Source organism: Emydura macquarii, unplaced genomic scaffold (assembly GCF_026122565.2).
Source record: "Emydura macquarii macquarii isolate MOO-44397 ecotype Brisbane River unplaced genomic scaffold, CSIRO-AGI_Emac_v2 contig_2897, whole genome shotgun sequence".
NCBI lineage: Eukaryota > Metazoa > Chordata > Testudines > Chelidae > Emydura > Emydura macquarii.
This window is the reverse complement of record NW_027133034.1, coordinates 1,037,501-1,062,451: the sequence shown is the minus strand read 5'-3', so window position 1 is coordinate 1,062,451 and position 24,951 is coordinate 1,037,501. Positions and strand designations below refer to the sequence as shown.

Genomic DNA, 24,951 nt, shown 5'->3' with positions numbered 1-24,951 from the left:
CTGGGGTATCCTACCAAGCTATTCGCCCATACAAGCGATCTTGGAATACCTGCTCCATCTGAAGCTCCAGGGTTTAGCACTGGCCTCCCTGAAGGTGCACCTGGCAGCCATCTCGGCTTTCCACCAGCCGATGGAAGGGCGGTCACTATTCTCGCACCCCATGTCAGTCAGGTTCCTCAAGGGGGTGGAGACGTTGTATCCGCAGGTCCGTGACCCAGTGCCTCCCTGGGATTTGAACCTGGTCCTTGCCGCTCTGACGGGACCCCCCTTCGAGCCCATGGCTACATGCCTGCCGCTCATCCTTTCGTGGAAGGTAACCTTCCTGGTGGCCATTACATCGGCTAGGCGGGTCTCCGAGATACGAGCTTTGACCCTGGAGCCCCCCTACACCATCTTTTATAAAGACAAGGTGCAGCTGAGACCCCACCCGTCCTTCCTACCTAAGGTGGTGTCCCAGTTTCATTATAACCAGGATATCTTCCTCCCCGTGTTTTTTCCTAAACCACACGGTTTGGAGGAGGAGCGGAGATGGCACTCGCTGGACGTGAGACGAGCCTTGGCCTACTACATTGAGCGGATGGGGCCGTTCCAGAAGTCAATGCAGCTGTTCGTGGCAGTGGCGGACCGGATGAAGGGCTCACCTGTCTCCACCCAGCGCACTTCCACCTGGATCTCCGCCTGCATCAGGACCTGCTACGAGCAGGCGAAGGTGCCGCTCCCAAGTGCTGTGTCAGCACACTCAACCAGAGCACAGGCCTTGTCGACGGCCTTCTTGGAAAGAGTGCCCCTGCAGGACATCTGCAAGGCAGCGACCTGGTCATTGGTCCACACCTTCACGTCCATCGTACAGCAGGCAAGAGAGGACGCGGCCTTCGGCAGGGCCATATTGATGAGAGTAGCTCAACGCTGACCTCCAAGGTATGGCTGTTTAATCACCTATATTGGAATGGATATGAGCAATCACTCGAAGTAGAAAACAGGGTTACTTACCAGTAACTGTTGTTCTTCGAGATGTGTTGCTCATATCCATTCCACACCCACCCTCCGTCCCCGCTGTCAGAGTCGGCAGAAAGATGGGACTGAGGGCCCACAGGGCCGGTGGTGCCTGATATACCGCGGCATGAGCGCGGCACTCCAGGGGGCGCCAGAGCCAGCCCTACGGGGCTTGCTGAGGGCAAAAAAGTTCCGGGAACCAGTGCACGGGGCACGCACTCACCTATATTGGAATGGATATGAGCAACACATCTCAAGGAACAACAGTTACTGGTAAGTAACCCTGTTTTTTGAGCTGAACAAAATCTGATTTAATTGGATCTGATTTAATTCGATCCAAAACAAAATTTTTCAACTTTTTTGTTTAGCTAGAACAATCAAAAAAATTTCATTTCCGGTTGCCCTGAACCATTTTTTTTCAATTATTATTTTTCAGTTTGGCCGTTTAACCAAAAAGTCAGTTATTCACATAGTTCTTCACTTAAACATATGCTTCACTTTAAGCACGTGCTTAAGTCCCATTGTGCTTATGTTCTTTCTTGATTCAGAGTCTTTGTTTTCCATTCTGATATATTCTGTATGCTGTATAGACTCTAAAATCATACATGCGCAAAATAGGTAGTCCTTGTGCAATTAGAAAGGTGTTTGTTTTGCAGATTCCTTGCAAAGGAATAAGCTTAAAAAGATAGCACTCATATTGCTTAATGAGATTTTTTTTCCTAACCCATTTTTTTTAAAATACCACAGAAAGGCGTCTGACAAGGTGAGATTCAGAGAGGCTTGAATGATGCCAGGCCATTCTGTTAACTTTGTGTGAGTGCTGTCTTTTGATGTGGCCACCATGCGGTGGTACAGAAATAGCAGGCAGTCCCAGATCCCCCATCTGTGGCAAGTCTGACATGCACATGTACATGTGGTAAACCCTCACCCACTGGTAGGGGCTTTTAAAATAAATCAGCAAGTATCAGTTTGCCAGTATCAGTAATCAGTTCCATGGTTTTCCCAGGATTTTTGGCACAAGACAGGGTTTTATGAGGGCTTGCGTTTAGCTGTGCCATAACATTTTGTGTGAATAAAAATGTGGGTTGCAAAAAAATGTGGGCTGCTGGTTGTGGGGGCAGAGCTGCGGTCATTTGGGGAGGGGTTAGGGCAAACCCCACTGTTGTCCCCATAAAGGAACAATCCAATGAAAATGGTGAAGGATGCCCTGCGGAGTTCCCCAGAACTAGGTGATCCAGGCCTATGCAGATAGCATATTAGTATATAAGTGACTGCACCTGGCAATGAGTTGGATGTTTACCCCTAAGACAGGGCACTGAAATAGTAAAGAAAAGTTCCAAGACAAGAGAATGTAAGTAACCTGTCATGACCAGTGGGTGAGGTAGTAAGGGACAGTTGCACGCTCTATGCACTAGATACAGGTAATGGATTAGCGGGTTCCATCATTCACAATGCACATTTTATATGTAAATGGATTTATACTGCGTGCATAAATAATAGCAGTGTATGTTGCGTGCACATGATGTATAAAACCATTCGGATGAAGGGTGAATATCAAAACTTGTCGCTGGAATTTCTTCATTTAGTACCCATTAACATGCCAGCCAACCAGAGTTTTTAATCCTAAGGTTCAGGGTAACCAGTGTGTTTATTTTCAATGCCTGGTTCCTCACAGGCATAGCTTAGGCAAAGTACAAGTTGAATAACCTTCAGGAAAGCTGTGCTGTCCTTCTTTCGGCCGCTGTCTTTGAAAATTGCCTGCAGAGTTAGTGAGCAGGAACAGTTAAGATTTACAAACAATGATGAAGCTTGTCATGCATCTTTCACCATTCATCATCTGGGTGCCGTGGCTGGGCGGTGAAGTGTTCTTCATAAAAACCAGCTCAGTGTGAAATACACCTCGCAGCAATGTTTACTGCTCTGAAACTCGTCAGCAGCCCTTTATAGTAAATCCAGATTGCGATGTGACATTACAGTATATCATTGCAGAGCGCGCTGGGGTTTACACTAGGAATGAGTGCAGTTCACACCAGATGAGATGTCCAAATTGAGTTATGTAGGAATTTGGCTGTTATATGGGGATAGCTTTTGTTTTCTGAGGCCTGAAAGTTAGCTTTAAATATATCTATCTATCTACCTACCTACCTATGGATGCATACATCTATATAGACACATATACATACGTGTATCTAAAGATAAATACACTTACATAGGTATATACGCACACATACACAGATATATACATGACATGTTTATATTTATATGGATAACTATGGCTGTATAAGTCATTTCTTAAAATAGACTACTGTATTTTGACTTTTTGTATAATGACCACATTTCAAACATTAACTATTCAGTACATAAATAAATTTGATCTTCAAACAAGTGCTGTTGAAAATACAGTTGTTATTTGAAGTCCACTGATTTATAATCCCTTTCTAAAAATTCAAAGGGAATTGTATCAAGTTGTTTGGTAGGATTGTAACACTATTTTAATATTGATTTATAGGAAGAAATCCAGTGTATAATTAGTCAGTTGCGTGTCATTTGTGTGTGTATGGAAGACGCAGCAAGTCACATTCTGTCTTCAGCTACACCCCTAGTCGTAATTGAATCCAATGGCATTGCAGAGTGTAGCTCGGAAAAGAATTTGGCCTGTGGGTTTACTTCTGAGATTTACAAGTTTTATACTTGTTTGTTTGTTAATTTTTAGTAGGTATCAAAGACCCAATGTTTTTTTCAGTGCATGTGTCTGACAGCTTGAAAGGTGCTGCTCTGAGAAGCAGAGTTGTGAGACTTTATTCAAAATCTTCAAAAATATGGAAACTACAGAATTTACTGAATCACTGGCATAGCAGGGAGTTTTTTTACATTTGACCTATATTGTTATATATGAGCTCATTGAAAATAAGCAGTCTAAGATAAAATAATAGGTGTTTATGGCCAATTAAAAATGTAAGAAATCCATGTAAAATAGGCATGCCACTGTGCTGTTACATGAACTGCTAGATCTCTGTGTAGTATTGAATCAGGGATGCTTTAGTCTGAAATATATCAGGGGCTAAGTGATGATAGCTTCATAGATGGTACAGCACCCACTATTGGTCAGCATATCCAAGAAAAGCAGTAACTGTCCTGCCACCCTCTTGAAGTTAGATGCTCTGATGGCAGCTAGCCAGTGAAAAATGAAGGACAACAATGGAGATCGCATTAAAATCTTTACCAAGCTATCAAATTTTTATTTCTGTTTTAATTCCAAGTAAGCTGAACTTGTTGGAAATGAGATTCTATGCTCTTCAGGGTAGTGGCTGTGTTTTCCTTTGTATTTAGAAAACATCTAATACATTTTGGATACTACCACATAAAGTACCTAGTATATTTCATTTAAATCTTTGGTTTTTGAGAGTTTATAGCTGTTAACTTTTTCAGCCAGCGGGGAGGTGTAAAATTAATGAAGTATCATATTTACTTTTAGATCTCTCATGTCCATACATTTACCATAGCCGTAGCTTATTTTACATAATTTAAAATGGCCAACAAGACTACACTGAAGAACAAAAATAATACAATACATTATTTGTCCTCAAACTATTTTAAATTAGCACCCAGAATGACAACAGATACTCTGTGACGCTTGTGAATCAAGTCACTTTTTTCCAAATCAGTGCACTTTCCTCAAATAAGTGTTTAATAGTTATTGAATTTTCATTCAATAAAAGTCTTGTAAAATTACATACATGCAATTTACGTTTCAAAATACAAGCGTAGACTTCTGGGGGTAAGGAGTGGGTTCACCACACACATGCTTTACATGTGCAAGTAGAGTTCTGGGCTTTCTTATGGGGAGACTGGTATCAGAATCAGTGAGATGGTCCTGTGTTAATGCTCTATGGTTCTTTAGCAGAAAAACTGTAACATTTGAAAGAAACCCCATTAAGTTACCTTTTCTTTCTTCTTGGGATCATTATTAGCGAGGAATTACATCTTTCTGGTTTTGTTTTTTTGTTGGGAGTGGAGGGGAAGTAAATCTGGAAATCATCTTTTACATTAATCTTGTGGCTTGTATTAGGGGGGTGGAGGGTGAAGCCTGTCATTTGAAGTGTGCAGGTCTCAGGTGGCTGCATATCGAACCAAAGGAACATGTCTGGTCTCTTGACCTGTTTTGTGCACTCTTTCAAACTAATAACTATGCTAACCAGCAGGACTTAGGCATACAATAAATAGTGAGTTGCTGCAGTAACGCTCTAACATTCATGGGAGAGTTGAGATCCATATTAGATATTGCTAATGCTATCTCTGGCTTTTAGGTTAATTACCCATCTTTACATGTGCCTGTTCCCATACTGGTGCTAATCATAAGTTGATTTAAAATGTCACAGCACTGCGTAGGCTTCCAGCGTAGCTGGCTGAAATTTGGGGAGATATTCTGAAGAGATGAAACCTTAGAGTTATCATTGATGGTGTACTTTTTGAAGTGCTAATGATGTCTGTTGGAAATGTTGCTGTCCAGATACTTCAAAATTAGATTAAAAATGTGTAGGCATTGAATTTGATTTTAAAGAAAAGATAATAACTTGCATGTCAAACTAAGTCACGTTACTATGCATCACTTTCACCCTCAGCAGGGAAGTGTCATTTGCTTACAAAGATCCTCCAGAGAGACAAGGCAAAATTGTCTGTAGAGGACTGTAAAAACAGCACACGAGGAGATAGCTCAGAAGGGGGGCAAACTGCATCACAAATAAGCTAACAGTATGTTGGCTGATTATAATGACTGGATTATAGCATCCAGGAGTTGTCAATCACACCTTAATGTTTAGAGAAGTGAAAAGTCAATGTGTAGTTGTTTAATTTGACATGACTCTCAGGTTGAGAAAGTGTAATGGCTAGAGGGGACAGTTAAGTAGCTGTGCTCTATGTCAGCCTGTCTCGCTCTGACTACTGCAGTAAAAGCTTTCCTGATGAGCGATAGATTTGGTTAAATACCAGGATAATTGCTAGCTAGAGCACCCAATTCTCATGTAATGCCTTGTACTACATCTGTATTAGCTCTTGCCTCCGGCTGTTTGAGGTTTCTGCCTTAAAGAGAGTATGTTCCATTATTGTATTCTCAATTGTTGCAGAGCTAAATGGACTGTAATAAATTATATTTCTTTTCCCCTACACCTGTTGAAGTAGATCAGACACGCAAATGTCAAAGCTGCTTTTTGCTTGTAAGTAATTTATTTTTTGCCTACCATACCAAGAGCTCACAGTACTACTTAGACAAAGAAGTTTTTCACTTTAAGATTGTAAACTGCAGACCTTTACAACTAACTCAGCAGGCTGGCATAAAGCCAAATAACTAATTTTACATGTATAGAACAATTTGTCTTTACTTACTTTTTTTTTTCAAGTAAATGAGATTATCAGACAAAATTATTGATGCTTGATATGCGTAATAACAGTATATTATAGTAATATCATTCTCACCATTAATTAAAATTGTGTAATTCCATTCTAAGTGTGTCATTCCATTCCATTGTACTTTTAAATGCTCTTGATATTTTAAGGAGAGAACTTGACATGGCTCAATTATTTCTGTTAAAATAGTGGCTACCATGTGTGTACTAACTGCCCATTGATTTCAATGAGACATTGCATAGTGTGACTTCAGGGGTTACATATTGCGCATTCATTCTGTGCTTATGACTCACAGTGCACATATCTATAACCTGACAGCACTGTGGTGTATCTCTGTGGAGATGTGCATGCTAACAGCTCCATGACATCTATTGACTGAACATCATAATAGCTCTGAAAGGTCCATTGTAGTTTATTGTTCAAACCCCTCCATACCAAACTTTAATATCTGGGTCAAGGCTTTTGCTCTGTTGTAAGTTCTCTCCTTTTGTGTCCGATATGGAAGGGGTCATTGGCACACAAGCATAAGTGCAGATTAGGTCTGGTTGAAAACCTCTAAGAATGTTTTGTGGAAAAAAATTTCATTAACAAAAAAAAAGAAATCACAAAATGTTCTTTGAAACCAAAATCCAAAATATTTTTTGTATTAAAAATATCATAAAATGTCAAAGTGCTGTGGGAATTGTGCATGTGGGTTCCTATGAAAATCCTTGTCAAAAAGAGGAAAAACCTAGATAAACATCAGAATTTACCACAAAAAAACAAAACAAAAACAAATTGACATCCTTGAATTTACTTCACATCTGTCTCTAAAGGAATATTGTTAGCTTTAAAATCATGTGTCGGGTGTTGCTCTCACCAGCATAAAATCATGAGTAACTAATATGTCAGTAGAGTTCTACTAGTGTAATGCTTAGAGCCCTGTGCAGATACAAGATTTGAATCCACATCCAATTCACGATCAGCAAACATGGTCTGAGGATATAAAGCGGATATCCTCAGATTTACAGGGCTCTAGTAATGCTGCCATGAGGGCAGTCCAAAATGCTGTAGCCAAACACATATTTACCTAGAGTAGGCACTAACAACACCTTAGTTGTCAAAAGAGAGAAAATATTTTCAGTCCAGTTCATTGCTAGTTTTACTTTTTTTAAAAACTTTTCCTCCTCTCATCTTGGACAGAGAAAAATAAATTAACTTCCTTTCCCTTTAGTTTATAAATCAATTTCTCCTTCAAGTTCTCTCTTAGTGCTTTGAGGTTTTGATTTCAGTCACTGCAGGGAAATTTTATTTCCCCAAAAACAACTGTTTTCACTGGATTTGTTTAAATGTGGAAATATTTGTCTTAGTTGTATAAAAGCACATTTCAATAATATTTCAGTTTTGAGCCAAATTTAAGATCCCCCTAATAACTCCTAAGCAGGTTCTTAAGCGACTTAGGTCCCTAATTGTTCACAGTGTTGTTGGATCCAAAGAGTTTGTGAGGGAGTGAGGCACCTAAATGTACTCCAAGAGCTGAGCCTAAAGGCTAGATTCACAAAGGGACTTTGGTATTATAATGCTGAGCGTTGCAACACTTAACTTGTAGGCATCCTTGTGCCAGTGGAATCCACAGCCCTGAGTTAGGCACCCAGGCTCCCTATATAATGCAAGGAGAAAATTAGCTGCCTAAGAATGGGATTCACAGAAGCCAGCCAGCTAAGTGATGAGCCTCCAAACCTAGCCAGTAGCACATGCAAAGGAAAGGTGCGGAGGTAGGCCCCACCGCTCTTAGGGCCATGAGGAAGTGTCTCCCTCCATTCAGCATTCATAAGTGTGAACCCTCTCGTGCAGCTAGTTACCCAGGACAAGTCAGTCCTTTCTTGTGACAAAATAGGGAGCTGGGGGGGCATTCAGAGCAGGGATCCAAACCTAGGGCTCCCACATCCTAACCACTGGGCTCATTGTGAAAAGGAGCAGCAGCACCACCACCACAGGTCTGAGCAGCTGGTGCTATGGAGACTTTAGTAACTTTGCGCATGTGCAAAAATGTAGGCACCATGAGGACTCTACCAGTGGAAACTTAGCCACGACTCAACGTAAGTGGTAGCTGAGTGGAGATCTGGAGGATCTCATTGACATCTGAAGGTTGGACTTAGGTGCCTACGTCCCTTTGTGGATCAAATCCAAAGTGTCTATGTTTGTTACTTTTGAAAATGGGACTTAGTCTGAACCAGGAAAACTGTCAAAAGCCCGTGTCTTAGGAAGCTGAGGAGTGGTGCTTAATTTGTAATGAGAGAAGCACTGGCGCTCAAACAATTTTGTTTTAGTTTCATAACTGACATGGCATGCCCAGAGGTATCGAGACTATGAGCTGCCCAGCCCAGAGGTGACGGGGCTCAGCCCTAGCAAGCCCTGGAACCAATTAAGCACTGCTGAGGAGCATCTTATTCCATGAGTAATCCTGCTGAAATCAGTGTGACTACTTGTGTAGTAAGACACCACTCAGTGTAGTAACAGTGGCAGAAGTGGGCCTGAAGCATTCACCTACATTCTGTACTCGTTTGAGCTATTAAACAGAGTTTTCACAAGTCTTCAACAAAAGCTTGGCAATTAATCTTTAAGTGGAAAAAGTCTTCAGTGCACATCAGCATTTCTCTCTCTCTAATACTATATTGTGCCAGCAGAAATAAATACAAATACAACACAGTGGGTCTGTCATAGGCCTTATATTGTATGAAACTTCATTTTATTTGTTTGACTACATCAAAGATCTTTTTTGTTTAGTTTTTGTCCTTATTTTCTAAAGTAGGAATGACTTATCATGGGGGGATTCTTAAACATCTGATTCTCATAAATAGCAACATTCTTACCCTTTTTAAACACTTAAAAATGAACTGCCCATTTTTTGCTGTATATCTTGATCAATACTTATTGAACTGCTGTACTACAAAGCTGCTTGACTTGCTTCCAAATTAATATTTAAAGAATAGATGTACTCTAGTAATATTAAGTCACTTTAGAGTCTTTGGTTATTTTAAACTGTAAAGTTTTTTCAGTTTTAACTCATAACTGATCAGGGTTATTTTTTTTTCCCTCCAGCTTTAAATTCTGACCATAAGTAATTGATGGTGCTACACAAAGACCCACAAAGCTCTCATTGCCTGCAGTCATGCAGGATCAGGTCCTGGGTCTGTCTCCTATAAGCATAGAAAAATATATTTTAACAACATTTAAAAAAATATCTATTCTGGGCAAGTAAAAATCTATTGTTTCTATCTTGTTATATTTGGGATTTTATTTAATTGACAGGTATCCTCTTGATTTCCCAAAGCGTGTAGATCATGTACAGAAATCTTTAAGATGCGTAATATGGCACTTTTGCATTGAGCTAGTATTTTCTTAAATTAACTACTTAGTTAAGCCTGAAAGAGATGAGCTATTTGGTTACTGTTTGATTGCATACAATAAGCTCTTTTACTTTTGCTTTAAAGATTTAAAGGGATAGCGTCAGGATTAAAATTCTCATTTCTCTGGTTGGTTCTCCTACTGCACCGACTCTGGTTTCTTCCCTCCTTGGCCAGACAGGCAGGATCAATAGCCAATCAAGTTGTAGAATTTCTGCACCCTCTAGGACTTTCCTGCTCAAAGTTTCTCAGTTTCATTCCTGCCTCACAAGAGATTAGAAGCCTGACAGGTAGCCTGCAGCTGCCTGGATGTTGTCTTGGCTCTCATTTTACAAATCTAGGGCCTGCAAAGGCTTCCTTTGACAAGTAACCCTTTGTTTCCTATGCTGCCTGCAGCAGGTCTCTGACAGACTGTTCAGAGAGTGCAGCAGTCTCACCCTGCTAGCCCAGACCAGCGACCTGTAGCTGCTGAGCCAGCGACATCATCGAGGTCTGTCCCATGACGCCATCCCAGCAGGCTAGAATCTCCTAGCCAATGTTCTCACAGAAGCCTATAAGCTTGGTTTAAGCTCTGAAAATGAAGTGTTGAGCCTGTAGCTTTGGTGGATGGCTGCCCAGATATCATCCCAGCCGTCCAGAGGTGCTGGGTCGTAGGCCTGTGACTGAACATCAGACCAGTATGCTAAAAGCAGCTGAGCTGGTGACATCAGAGAAGTCCAGTGGGCTGGAAGTATTGTAACTTCATTAAAATATGTGCCTTGATATCAGATCAGATCAACACTCTAGAGTTGCTGAGCAAGTAATGCTCTCTGAGGCCTCCAACTTGACATTAGTCCAGTAAGTGGCAGTACTTAGCTATAAGCTCAAAGCTGTCTGTCTCTTGATGTCAGAGAGGCAGGCTAGTGCTGAGCCAGTAACCTCACAGGGCTTGTGCCTTGATGTCAGCGTAGCAGCTTAGGGTTACCTCATAAACACATGTGCCTTGAGATCAGCCATGACACATGTAGCTGGTGTAAAGGAAGAAAAAGCTCCCTTGCACTGCTGTACTCCCTCGTGCTGCCTACCACACTCTGGCCCCTAATAAAACATTTCTGTCTAAACTGTAAGTAGCAAATTGTATCTATGTTCACTTCGGTCTCCTGTCTTTTTCATTTGTGTGTGAGGAGATGCTGTGGACATCATGACATTGGGTTAGTTTTTGAAATGGAGAAGACTACTTAAAATGATAATGGCAGCCAGAGATACACTACGGACAGTGGAAACAGAAGGCATTGTCCCCCAGACAGACATGCGTCCCTGAAATATTTGAGAAGTAGATGCAAAATTAGGAAGTCAAGTAGATTATGGAGACAGAAGCCGTGGCAAAGCGTACTAATAATATAGGCCCAGTTCTGATACTTTTACACACGTTGAATTGTACCATATTTATCACACTGAAGTCAGTGGGTCCACTTGTGTAGTAAGAGCTCTCAGTATCAGAACCTGGACCTTTGTGATTCTGAGAATATTAATGAGAGCTACTGCTGTCAGTACTAAATACTCTGGCTCCAAATATGTTTTGCAAGTCAGGCTTCTGGAGGATATCTTTCCTAAATTCCTTTTTGCCGAGTAGTTGTGCATTCTACCAGCTACCAAAGAAAAACCCAGCTTGATACCCTACCATTTTGTAGCAATTTGTAACTGATAGAGCGACAACTAAAATCACCACCACTAAGCATTTGGAAAATATTTTCAAAACCAAGGCCCTAAGTTTTGCCCACAAAATAAGCATGTGGCACACACAGACAGGTAGCTGTGAATATTGACACAAACAACACAGGTTGTGTTACGTACAAAATGGGAACTTACATGTACAAGTAGATAGCTGCCGGATAGTTACACAGTTTGCATAAGAAATGACCTGTGTGTGCACAGACACTCACATTTAGGCTTATTTTAATGTAGCCCTTAGTTACCAAAAATAAGGAAACGTTTCCTAAAAGGGATGATTCAGTGCCCAAATTCTTCAGTACTGGCACTGTTTCATAGAATCATAGAATATTAGAATTGGAAGGGACCTCAGGAGGTCATCTAGTCCAACCCCCTGCTCAAAGCAGGACTAACCTCAGCTATATCATCCCAGCCAGGGCTTTGTCAAGCCTCAGCTTAAAAACCTATAAGGATGGAGATTCCACCACCTCCCTAGGTAACCCATTCCAGTGCTTCACCACCCCTCCTAGTGAAAAACTTTTTCCTAATGTCCAACCTAGACCTCCCGCCCTGCAACTTGAGACCGTTGCTCCTTGTTCTGTCATCTGCCACCACCGAGAACAGCCTAGCCCCATCCTCCCTGGAACCCCCTTTCAGGTAGTTAAAGGCCGCTATCAAATCCCCCCTCATTCTTCTCTTTTGCAGACTAAACAAGCCCAGTTCCCTCAGCCTCTCCTCATAAGTCCTGTGCTCCAGCCCCCTAATCATTTTGGTTGCCCTCCGCTGGACTCTCTCCAACTTGTCCACATCCTTTTTGTAGTGGGGGTCCCAAAACTGGACACAATATTCTAAATGCGGCCTCACCAATGCCGAATAGAGGGGAATAATCACTTCCCGTGACCTGCTGGCAATGCCCCTCGTAATGCAGCCCAATATGCTATTAGCCTTCTTGACAACCAGGGCACACTGCTGACTCATATTCAGCTTTTTATCCACTGTTACCCCCAGGTCCTTTTCTGCAGAGCTGCTGCCTAGCTCGTCGGTCCCCAGTCTATAGCTGTGCATGGGATTCTTCCTTCCTAAGTGGAGGACTCTGCACTTTTCTTTGTTGAACCTCATTAGATTTCTTTTGGCCCAATCCTCCAGTTTGTTTAGGTCATTCTGTATCCTATCCCTACCTTGCAGGGTATCTACCACTCCCCCCAGCTTAGTGTCGTCCGCAAACTTGCTGAGGGTGCAATCTACCCCATCCTCCAGATCATTAATAAAGATGTTGAACAAAACCGGCCCCAGGACCGACCCCTGGAGAACTCCGCTTGTGACCGGTTGCCAGCTAGACATGGAGCCATTGATCACTACTCATTGAGCCCTATGCTCTAGCCAGTTCTCTATCCATTTTATAGTCCATTCATCCAACCCATACTTCTTTAACTTGCTGATAAGAATACTGTGAGAGACAGTATCAAAAGCTTTGCTAAAGTCAAGGTATATCACATGCACCGCCTTCCCTACATCCACAGAGCCAGTCACCTCATCATAGAAAGCAATCAGGTTGGTCAGGCATGATCTTTTGAAAATAAGTGACCCAGGACACTATTCCTATTGAGAGTTAGTGTACTGTATCTCAGAAAGTCCAGGGCTATGTGTATACGCTAAGGCATAGGCCTGGGAATCAAGAGACCTGGATTCACTTTCCACCTCTGCCAGAGTCTTGCTGTATGACCTTAAGCGAGTCTCTTAACATCTCTGAGTCTTTTGTTTCCTTTCTGTAAAGTTGAGAACCATGGTAGTAACACCAAAGCTAGCTCATAGCAGTTTTGTGACACTGAATTGTCTATGCTTGGAGATCATCAGATGGAAAAGTGTTGTAGAAATGCAAAGTCTGATATATGGTGATGATGATGATAAATGCCCACTCTGTCAAAAGGTTCATATTTCAATTTGGAGTGAATCTAGCTTTCTAATTTTCAAAATGTGCAGACAATGTCAGAAATGACAACTCCATTGCGAAGTGTATCTATTTGCAGAAAGCATTAGTAGCCAGATTTTCAGCTGATATAAATCAGGGGACTTCAGTGGTACTATGCCATTGTATACTTGCTGAGAATCTGGCCCTTGCAGAATTACAGAGGTTGGCAAATATTTTACACAAGAGGTTGAGTAGCCATCCACTTTTCATAGAATCCTAGGACTAGAAGGGACTTGAAAGGTCTTCTAGTCCAGTCCCCTGCAGTGAAGGCAGGACCAAGCATTAGCTGTTCTAGCCCATCCCTGACAGGTGTCTGTCCAACCTGCTCTTAAAAATCTCCAATGATAGAGATTCCACAGCCTCCCTAGGCAATTTATTCCAGTGCTTAACTACCCTGGCAGTTAGAAAGTTTTTCCTAATGTCCAACCTAAACCACCCTTGCTGCAATTTAAGCCCGTTGCCTCTTGTCCTAGCCTCAGAGGTTAACGAGAACAATTTTTCCCCCTCCTTCTTGTAACAACCTTTTAAGTACTTGAAATCTGTTATCATGTCCCCTCTGTCTTCTCTTCTCCAGACTAAACAAACCCAAATTTTTCAATCTTAATCATTTTGTTGCTCTTCTCTGGATTTTCTCCAGTTTGTCCACATCTTTCCTGAAATGTGGCGCCTAGAACTGGACACAATACTCCGGTTGAGACCTAATCAGCACAGAGTAGAGTGGAAGAATTGCATCTCGTGTCTTGCTTACAACAATCCTGCTAATACATCCCAGAATGATGTTCACTTTTTTTTTTTTTTTTGCAAGTGTTACACTGTTGACTAGCTTGTGATCCACTGTGACCCCAGATCCCTTTACGCAGTACTCCCTAGGCAGACATTTCCCATTTTGTGTTGAACTCATGTTTTTTCTTAAGTGGGGTACTTTGCATTTGTCCATATTGAATTTCATCCTATTTACTTCAGACCATTTCTCCAGTTTGTCCAGATCATTTTGAATTTTAATTCTATCCTCTAGTCTAAAACACTTGCAACCCCTCCCAGCTTGGTATCATCTGCAAATTTTGTAAGTGTACTCTCTATGCCATTATATAAGTTGTTTATGAAGATATTGAACAGAACCAGACCCAAAACTGATCCCTGCAGAACCCCACTCATGACTGAACCACTGATAACTACTCGGTGGGAATAGTTTTCCAACCAGTTATGCACCCACTTTATAGTAGCTAGGTTGCATTTCCCTAGTTAGTTTATGAGAAAGTCATGTGAGACAGCATCAAAAGCCTTACTAAAGTCAGGATATACCACATCTACTGCTTCCCCCCTATACACAAGGCTTGTTACCCATAGCAAAGAAAGCTATGGGTCATATCCTCAGCTGGTGTATATTGGTTGACTTCAGTAGGGCATGTCAGTTTATACCAGCTGAGGATCTGGCCCTAGGCTCCTTGCTATGTTCCTAGGTAATTTAGAGCAAGGACACTCTTGTGCTTCCTGAAGTTTTGACTGGGATGGGACAATTCCACACTTTTCCCAACACTGGGCTGTGGCTTAGTCGCCACAGGTTACATTTAAAATTTTAGTTTGTCTGTTTCAGAAAGGGCAGAATGCTGTTTATAAAAGTGATCCGTAAATCATCTTTGCAATATGCAGTCCCATCACCTGTCACCTTAAAGATGCTATATTCCTGCATGCAAATTGAAGTCTGGAGTTTGTATTGAGTTGGAGTCTCAAAAAAGGCATAACCTTCCAGAAATTCTTCTCTCCTCCCCACCTGCTTACTTTAAATGCAAGTGTGGGGGAGGGAAGCCTTGCTTAATTGTTTCAAAGATTATTTTTTAAGGGAATTTAAAGTCAGGAGATGAGGAGAGTTTAAGAAGTGGATATCTTTTCCAGCTCTTGGTTTCTGATTACAGCAGTTATGGCTCTGTCAGCCTTCCATTTAACTAAAAGTACAAGCATGAACTAGAAAAGAATGGGATAATCCATGATAGATCAGGTTGAATAAAGATCCATTCATATCTTCACCTTTTATCCCTTGTTTGAAGTGCCAAGAATTAACACTATTGGAAAGTACACAATGAACTTGCTAAACTGTGGGCATCCAAGATAATCCTAATTACTTTAAATGTTAGTGAGAAAGGCAGGAGTTTAACGGTGGAAAAGGATTCTATTGTGAAATAGTGGATACGTGCTAAGTGGCATGGACTGGATATGATTTTGTTTCCAAATGCTTAGGCCTGTCATTATTTGTATATGGGAGATGAGCCATAGGTATTATTTATGAAATTTTTAACAGCAGTAAAATGTGTATCTATGTAAAGATTTAGGGCCACATTATGTTGTGTTAACACACATGTGAAGAGGATTTGCTTTTTCCCCCCATTTTTATTTTAACTTGAAATGTTTCAGTATTGAATCAAAGTAAAACAGATATTGAAATGTATTGATCAGGAAAAGTTTTAAGAGTAAGTAGTGGTTGAATGGCACTTTGGAATGAGTCTAATGTGTTTCAAAGGCAGGACCATAACTGGACATAACTGGATTATTGTTATTATTTAATAGTTGTAGGATATTAGCACCCAGTGGTCTGTTAGGATCAGGCCCCACTGTGCTAGATGCTGTACAAACACACAGGAAGTCAAAATGCCTCCTCCGGAGAGTATACAGTCTGAGACCTGACCTAGCAATGAACTCATTGCAAGTGGACCCTCTTGAGTTCAGTGAGGCGGTGCAGCAGGTGGGGTGGGTGCAGCAGTCTGCCTGTGTGGAACTCATTGCAGGGTAAGGGCCTAAGCAAGGTGATAAATGAGAGGGATACAGTCAACATATATAAAGTGCCCACTAACCTCGTCTATCCCTTCAGCCACAGAGATTTAAGGAAGAGGGTTTAGTAGCCTAATGGGTTAGTTCGGGGAAGGCAGCACAGAATAATGTGAACATTAGTGTGCATGTACTTTCAGAGCCTCTCATCTGGGAGAGCCAGAAATATAAAGAAGATCCTCAGCTCTTTTAAAAATTTAAATTTCCAGTTCTTTTCCTTTAAAAGGGAGCCTTGAAAATGTAACTAATGAACGTATTTCCTAAAGATCACAGATTACTTGTAGTTGCTGCCTCCCAGAACTAGCCTTTGAGATCCAGAAAAGCTATAGCCAGAGGTGCCCCAATTTGTAGGAAGACCCGGACCAGTTCACAGCTGTGGGGGCATGATGCCCACACTACCTCTGATGGAAGAAGGGCTGCTACTGGCTCCCTACCAGCCAGCTCTATTATTGAGCAGCCAGTGTGATCTCTGGCTGCAAACAGAGACAGCTCAATAGCAACAGAGGCAGAGCTGAAATTAGTCTCTTGCTGACTCTTTCCCTTTTGGCAAGTCATAAAGGCCAAAACTTTTCAAACCTGGGTTTGTAAATTTAGCAACCTCAATCCAGCAATGCTGAGCCCCTGATCTTCTGAAGAACAAGACACTTTTAGGTACCCAAACACAAATCCAGCTTGTGTCTCTCTCTCTCTCTCTCACACACACACACACACACACACACACACACTCACACATTGTCCTTAGCCTCTCTGTACCTCAGTTAACATCTGCCTACTGCACGGTGATGGGGTGACAATTCAGTAGTTAATATTAATAAAATGCTGAATGAGTCCTAAACCACATCAGACTGCCCACAAGCCCCTCCCACGACTGGGGATCTAGCAGCTCCCCAGAACTCCAACTTATTTGGACAATTATTTCTTGCAAAACTTTGCTCAATGTTGGCATCTTTGCCTGGGCCCAGCAGCTGGGCTTCACTCCTGCAGCAGGCAGCAGATTGAAAGGTAGGCTCTAAAGATGCAAATTCATTTTATACTTATTAATGATTTGTAATAATAATAATTATTATTATTATTATTGGCCACTTGGACTTAAACTTGCTGTCTGTGTCAGGCAGAATATTTTTAAAAGCTTCAGCAAAAATGTTTCCATCATCTCTAAGAAAGAAGTTAGGGAAACAGGTAGCTTTGCTAATTTTTTTTTTTTTTTAATTCCATCCATTTTTCTGAAGACCTCTAGCGTTTCCATGGTTCAGAGCAGGAACTAGAAATTCAGCAGGGGAAAATGCTTTTTGCTCTCCCCATAAACATCAGTTAAGATTGGCTAAGTTAGCAGCCTCTGAAAATCACCATTTGCATATATTCAGTAGAGATTTGTTTAGAGGTTTGCTGTTAAAATCTCAGTATATTTCATCTGCGCTGAACATGCTCCCAGCCCCATTGTCCTTCCATCTGCAATACTGTGCATGGTCCAGGACCCAGAGAGATTGACCTCCAGACCGGATATTGCAGGAGTAGCAGCCACCTTTTTTGTCTGTGGGAAAGAGTGCTGGGCTGGGAGCCATGAGAAGACCATACACTCAGCTCTTGCACATACTGGCATTAATTCTGTGCACTCCACAGCTGTTATTATTGAACAAGGCCTTTACCCCTAACTTAGGAGGCAGGCAAGTAGTAGCCCTTCATTTTACAGGTGGGGTAAGTGAGGTGCTGTGTGCATGGCAAAATAGCTCATGTTTGAAAATGTGGTAGGTAAAACTTGCCCCAAGTGTAGACACAGTGTAACACCTTTTAAAACGTGTTAGCTGGTTGTGGTCTAACATGCTTTTAAAGGTGTTAAAGGTGTCTCACTCAAGCATGTAAGCTCATTGAATGCGCCCTGTACACTCGCTGTCTCCTCCAATTCTATCCTAGACGCTCTCCAATGCAGCTTCCGCTCCTTGCACTCCACTGAAACCACTCTCACCACAGTCTCTAATGACCTCTTCATAGCTAGAGCTCAGACCATCCTTATCCTCCCTGACCCATCAGTCACTTCCAACCATGCTCCTAATCACAAAATCATGTCCTCCCTTAGCTTCCAGGACTCTGTCCTCTCCTGGTTCTCCTATTGGTCTGATCAGTCATTCAGAGGATCTTCCTTATCTGCCCTCCAACTTTCTGTATTGCATCAAACATAAGCTGCTTAGCTTCTCTTTCAAGGCCCTTCACAGCTTGTCCCCACTCTACCTATCATTTCTTACTCACTATCAAGCTGTTGATGGTCACCTCTGATTGGCCCATGATGCCAACCTCCATTGCTCACAAGTTAAATTTTCACACAAGTATCATCCTGCTTTCTCCCATGCTGTCCCACATGTGGGAGAAGCTCTCCATGCACATCCGCAAGACATATATCATCTTCCTTCAAAATCCTTATTAAAACTCTCCTGGGCTTTGGTGCCTACAAAAAATTTGACAACGGTTAGACTGCTTGTGTGCTGAGACCATAGCCTAACATGCTGACCAACACTGTACTCCCCCATCTGCCTATATGCCTCTGTCTATTGCATTATATTAGACTTTGAGGCCTTTTTGTTCTTTATACAGTGCTTAGCATGATGTGGTCCTGATCCGTGACTGGGGCTTCTAGGTACTACGGTAATACAAATAAATAATAGTAATAATAATCTGAAGGTTCCATGGAGAAAGTTGCCTCCAACTCCCCAGATCTTGAGATACCTGGATTGGGTGTGGAAGACAATTCTACAGGCTCCCTTCCCTCCCCTTCCACTGATAGCATGGCTGGCTAGGTGGCAGTGCTGCCATTGGTTTCTTGGTCATATCTGCGCTTTATGACCCTTCTTATGGGGTTCACAGAGCATAAAGCAGAACGTAATGCTTTCTCAGGCTGTATTAACTTCCATAGTATTTGCAAGAAGAAAACCCACTGGGTTCAAATGAGAGCATGCATGGTACTTAGAACTGCTGCAGCCTGCTTCTGCTCTGGCACACTCAGCAGAGAACCCCAAAGCATGCTGCGTTTGTGTCTAGACGCTTTGAGGGACCCAGCATCAGACTGTCTCTTCCCCTTTTCCACATTTACCAGCTCTGTAGCTGGTACTTGCACATTTATTTGCATGGTGAAAAAAGCTCTTGAGCCTTCATAACAAGTGAGGATGGTCTGCTGAATTTTCTCCTCCCTGAACAAGACGGTGAAAGAGTTAATAAATGGCTTGTGTCGCTCAAGTTTAAATCTTTAAAATGGCTTCTTATTGACAGTTTAATGCTTTTTAAAATGTAAACACAGGGAAAATTTACTTTTCAAGCATGAATGTTTTTCTGGTTTCTCACATCAGTGGAAGTATATTATTCTTTCCAGTCCATTGAGTTCCAGGGGATCACTCAAGTTAAAAGTCAGTGCTCTTTACATGTTAGAAAATCTAAGGTTTTGTTTTTGAGGTTGGATTCCCTCTCCCTCCCCCCCTCCTTTTTTAAAAATGTGATATTAGCAGCATACTCATGTTTAGATGGTATAAAATATTTGGGCGCTCTCTCAGGAATAAAGGTGATTAGATATAGGAATGCTCTAAAAAAACAAGTCATGGCCCAATTCTGCAACCCTTAGTCAAACAAGTAATCCTTCCATTTGGAGTGAGTAAGGATTATTCAATTGTATGAGGATTGTAGGATCAGTCACATCTTAAAATTAAAGCTTTAATGAAAGATACCATGTGTTTGCTTCTTTGAACAGGATGGAGTTAGACATTTCTGTTATTGGATCTTTAATAGAACAGCAATGAAATGTAGGTTTAGTTTTTGCTGACACTTAATTTTATGGGCGTGTACAGCACACAATCCTTATGTCCAGTTCCCATGATCATCTGTGCACCTGTCATGCACTCCTTACTTGGACAAAAAAATTGAGTGCATTTGCCTGAGACAGGTATGCAGGATTTAGCCTCTGGAAGCCCTATCATATGCTAAGGACAGTAACTATGTGCTGCTAAGGCCAACAACTGTAAAACGTCTATGGCTAACGTTAGACCCTTGAAGCCACATTTAGGCATCAACAAAAATAGCCTGATTTTCAAAGGTACTGAGCAGTTGCATCTCTAACTTCAGAGGACCAGTGAAAATCAACCACTTTTACGTAGGTGTTTAGATATGAATTTCAATGCCTAACTTTAGGGACTCATATCTGAAAATTTTAGCCTCAGTTTCTATATAATTTCAGATGTTGGTAATAAATAAATGCATAACTGTCAGGCCAGTGTGGGTCAGTATGCAATAAAACATATATACAGTTTTAGTACCTACTGTTTTTTTTAACATCTCTGTGTGAGCATAGCTAGGGCGAGATTTAAAAAAAAAAAAAAAAAAACTTTCTGAAAGTTTATCATGGAAATTTATGGATTTCAGTATTTAAAAATTGAGCCTCTTTGCCATTCTAGGAATATGTACACTAAAACTATTTACAAAACCTATCAAATAAACTTCTCAGCTATTCTGTAATAAAGAAAAAATTATACCCCTGACCCCAATTACTCCTTTCATAACCCATGCTCCTCTCCAGAGTCTGGGAAAACAGATGTTCCTTACAACATGTCCTGGGCTCTGAGGAACCAAGGAGGGAGGCAAGCAAGCTTCAAAATACAGGGCTGATCACCTGGCCAATCAGCCCTGTTTAAACCAGAGGAGCATCTCAACTTACATCATCTGCCAAGTATCCCGTGAGAAGAAAAGCAATTTCACAAGTAGTCAGATTTTATCAAACTGCAGGTCAAAACCAAGTTCTTAAATTGTACTCAGCAACAAATTGGAAGCTAGTGCAATTCTTGGAGCACAGGTACAATGTGTTCTCTGTGAAAAGCACCACTAAATGAGCAAGTCACTGCATTCCACACCTCTGAAGTTGCCAGTGGTTTTCAGGTATAGATCCATGTAGTGGGTATTGCAGTACAGTAGACGCTCATTAGTAGCAATGTATTGGTGCCCTTTTGCTATGTTGCTTCTAAGCGGCTGTTGCTGTTATGGGTGGTGTCAACAATTCACAGTAGGGAAAGTGTCTCCAGGGGAAATGTTGCTCGTAAGCAGTGGTTGCTCATACAAGGTGTTGCTACAAAGAAACATCTACTGTAATATCATTTCGAGGTAACAAAGGCAAGGATCATTTGTAGCAAGTTTTTCATCCTAAAGAAAAGAGTTCAGCTGTTAGTACCTGGTCATCCAGAACTAGCTGGGCATCCAACAGAATAACCAGGTTGTGAACCTCTGTCACTAAAAGTAAGCTTACTTTCCTAAACAAGGCAGATGACATAACCTCTGTCAATTCCTCCAATTGCTTCCTCTAACCTACATGTTTGATGGCTAGCTGGCTAAGATTCATTTCATTCAAACCCCAATTGGCATTAGTCACTAGCCAAGTCACAAACACACCAACCATTCCAGATGAGGTGTAAATTCAAGTGTAGTGTCATCCATCTAGTGAAGATACTGCAAACCCTAATTCTTCACTACCTCTCCTATCTTCCCCATTTACACATAAAATAGGAGGGGTGACAGAGGAACACCAGGCGAGGGGATCTTCAAGGCAAATAAACAACCACCCAACATTACTATCTGGGATCTCTCTGAAAGACAGGTGTGGAGTCACTTGAGGGTCTCGATCTAACCCTACCAGGACCTGGAAGTGTGTTTACTGGACTTCCTGACTGGTGATGTTGAAAGCAGCTAAAGATCTAAACTAGCGAGTGTGGACAAAAACTCTTAGTTAGCCAAAGTACTTATATTATGCATGTGCATTAATCCATTCGTTCCTCCAGTTGTCTGAATGGTTCTTCTGTCTTCAAAACATTTCAGATAAATAAAGCTGAACTGTGAAAATTTGTGTACCAGACTAAGTGATAGCTTGGCCAGCCTGGGGAGAAATGCATTCTGCTGGTTTGTGAGCCAGGATGCACCAGCACCAAATCTAATGTTATACATTCCTTTTATCTGTATGTCACTATGCTAATTTTAATATGCATTCACAGGATACCTGTAATGCCTCCAAAGCCACCCTTTGCATATTTAAGTATTCCCACTAATTTTAAATACATTTGATCTTAGCCAAAAGGTGAAAAAAAGAACCTAGTCTCAGTTTAAAATCTATTTAATCAGACATAGGATCAATTTAACATGTGATTCATTCTCTGATAATACATACTGTTCTGTACACTGTATCAGTTTAAGTATCTGGTTCTATATCTCACATCATAAATGGCTTACAAATTAGCCAACAAAAGACAGAATATATGTGATGCTTTGAAAGGGGATAACGAGAAGCCGGTAAAACTAGATGGTATAGCATTAAAATCTGTGCAATAATTCAAATACCTAGATTCAGTGTTGAGCTATGAAGGGAATGTGGATATTAGGAGCTGAATGAGGAATACCTGATGCAAATGGAGGAGATTGGTAGGAATTATCTAACAGAACTGTGCTAAGTAAACTAAAGAGCAAAATGTATAAGACCATGATTAGGCTAGCTGTGCCATACAGGTCAGAATGTTGGGTAATGAGGAGGAAGAACTATTTCTGCATTCTGCTGAAATGAGAATGCTCAGGTGGATGCTGGGTAAGAAGAGAGAAGATAGGCTATGCAATTAAACAGTATGAATCATGATGCAGGTAACCCTCATTATGGAAGAGTTGACAAAGTATTGACGGAGATGGTTGGGTTATATAGACAATGAGATGTGGATTATTTTGGCCAGAGAGTACAAGGTCTGGTAGTCACAGAATAAAGACCACAAGCTGCTGAAGGAGGACATGAAAGATATTCTTGACTTGGAACAAGAACTGCTGACCCTGAGTAATGGGACAAGGCAAAGGTGAAGAAAATCTGATTCTATATCCTGTCCTTGAAGGATGAAGAACTCAAAAAGAATTAAAGTTTCACTTACCTCTTACATACACCAAAGGACTTACTCTGTTAGTGGGTCAAATTCTCTGATGGCATAAATTGGCAAAACTACACTGAAGTCAACAGAGATGGCAGCTTTACACTATTATAGAATTAGGCTTAATGACATTACATTGCTGTATAACAATGTAAATGAAAAGAGGACCAAGTCCATAGCTTACTTTTCATCTCTAATGATATGCTTCTCTGAAAACAAAAGAAGAAATTAAACTGCAAAAGAAAACCTGTGATCAGATATCTATTAACCCACAGAAGCTGGAAAATTCAGTGGTATCTAAAAACGGGATCACATTCTGCTACCAGTCACACTAGTGTAAATTCAGAGTACCTTCATTAACTTCACTGGAGGTTCTCTGGATTTATATTGCTGTAAATGACAGCAAAATCCAGCCCATTCTCTTTAATTCAACTTCCATAGTTACCAGACACTTCAAAAGTCTGCAGACATTCAGTGACCGAATATACGGTAGGTAGTGCTTACCTTGGCATAGCTGGGTGGTTTAAAGATGGAGTTTAAACTTTAACACTGCATTTCTTGTTCTTGTGTGGTTGTTCTAGATTAATCACAGCTTCTAAAAAACCCCAGTGATTGTAAACTGTATTCTCTTTATAAAAGAGCTCAGCCACTAAATTGTAAACTTCAGAACACAGTAAGTATTGATGGTTAACATGTCAGGGACCCATTCAGCTTCTGCTGTGATTTAGTTTTCTACAAATGACTCTTAACACTCAACTACCAATGCATTTTGCTAATTACATCATAGATTTCTCTATTGATGAACAGAATCTGAATTAACACAGGAGCACTAATGTTACCCTTTCACCATTATTGTTGTACAAGAAGCCGTAGCAGATGCTGACAGTTAGTTACACAAACATTAGTATTAATGATTGGCCATTTGGAATTGGTGACAAACTGCGACCGATGGAATTCTGAGCCTGAAACCAATCAGGAAGTTAATGAGGAGAGAAATTACCACTGCAGCTTCCAGGTAATTACATTCTGGCTAGGCAGGAAGGGAGTGTTGGGGATGGATCTCAACTCATCTAAGGTTAAGCAGGTCAGAGACCCTTTTACTTGGTTTTTGTATCTACTGTGAATTGTAATGTTGCAAATATTTCTAGCCCTATATTCTGAAATTCTTAATATTCAAGTTGCTTGCAGTCTTAACTCTTGAGACTGGATGTTTGTTTTAGTTGCAGCATTAATTACATTCTTATTTTATTGCTTAACACCCCCTCATGCCCCTTAGTTTTAGATATGACTCTGTTCACACTTCTTGCCTTCCGTAGTTATACAGTGCAGTAGGTTGTATTCTCCCCATGTAGGAAAAATAGCATAAGAGCCAGGGAAATCTAAGTTTCCTTCCATCTCAGGAGTTTAAAGTGGCACCCATCATCATACAGTAGTGTCTGAGGGCCTCCCTTGCTAACTAAATTAGCATGGCAGCATCCCTAATGGACTTCTTGGAGTCTCCAGACCTGTCCCTGAACCTCATCTTCCCACTGGAGGGCAGAATCTTTTCTCTGCTGGAATAAAAAGAGGAGGGCACAGTGCCATAAACCAGCAAATGTCCCAAGATCCATGCTCCTTTTCTCTTTCCCAGTCTCCAGAAGTGGGGTCTCCCTTGGCTCAGTGTAGCAGATGGATGATTCTGTCCCAATGCCCTGGCATCCCCAGCTGATGTAACTTACTGCAGTTACTGCAGAAAGCTGTAACAAAAGGTTGTGGAGGTGCTCAGATGGCT

At 41.3% G+C, this 24,951-nt stretch overlaps 1 protein-coding gene and 1 long non-coding RNA gene across 2 annotated transcripts in view; one reads left to right on the top strand and one right to left on the bottom strand.

Annotated features, from left to right (window-relative positions):
• Window positions 1–24,951, top strand: part of DMRT1 (doublesex and mab-3 related transcription factor 1) — a 90,701-nt gene that overhangs the window by 65,092 nt on the left and 658 nt on the right. The window lies entirely within an intron of this gene.
• Window positions 20,986–23,284, bottom strand: LOC137166969 (uncharacterized). Its single transcript, XR_010923901.1, has 2 exons — window positions 23,184–23,284; window positions 20,986–21,429 (listed from the first exon to the last, which is right to left on the bottom strand). It is a non-coding gene; the product is annotated as an uncharacterized lncRNA (long non-coding RNA).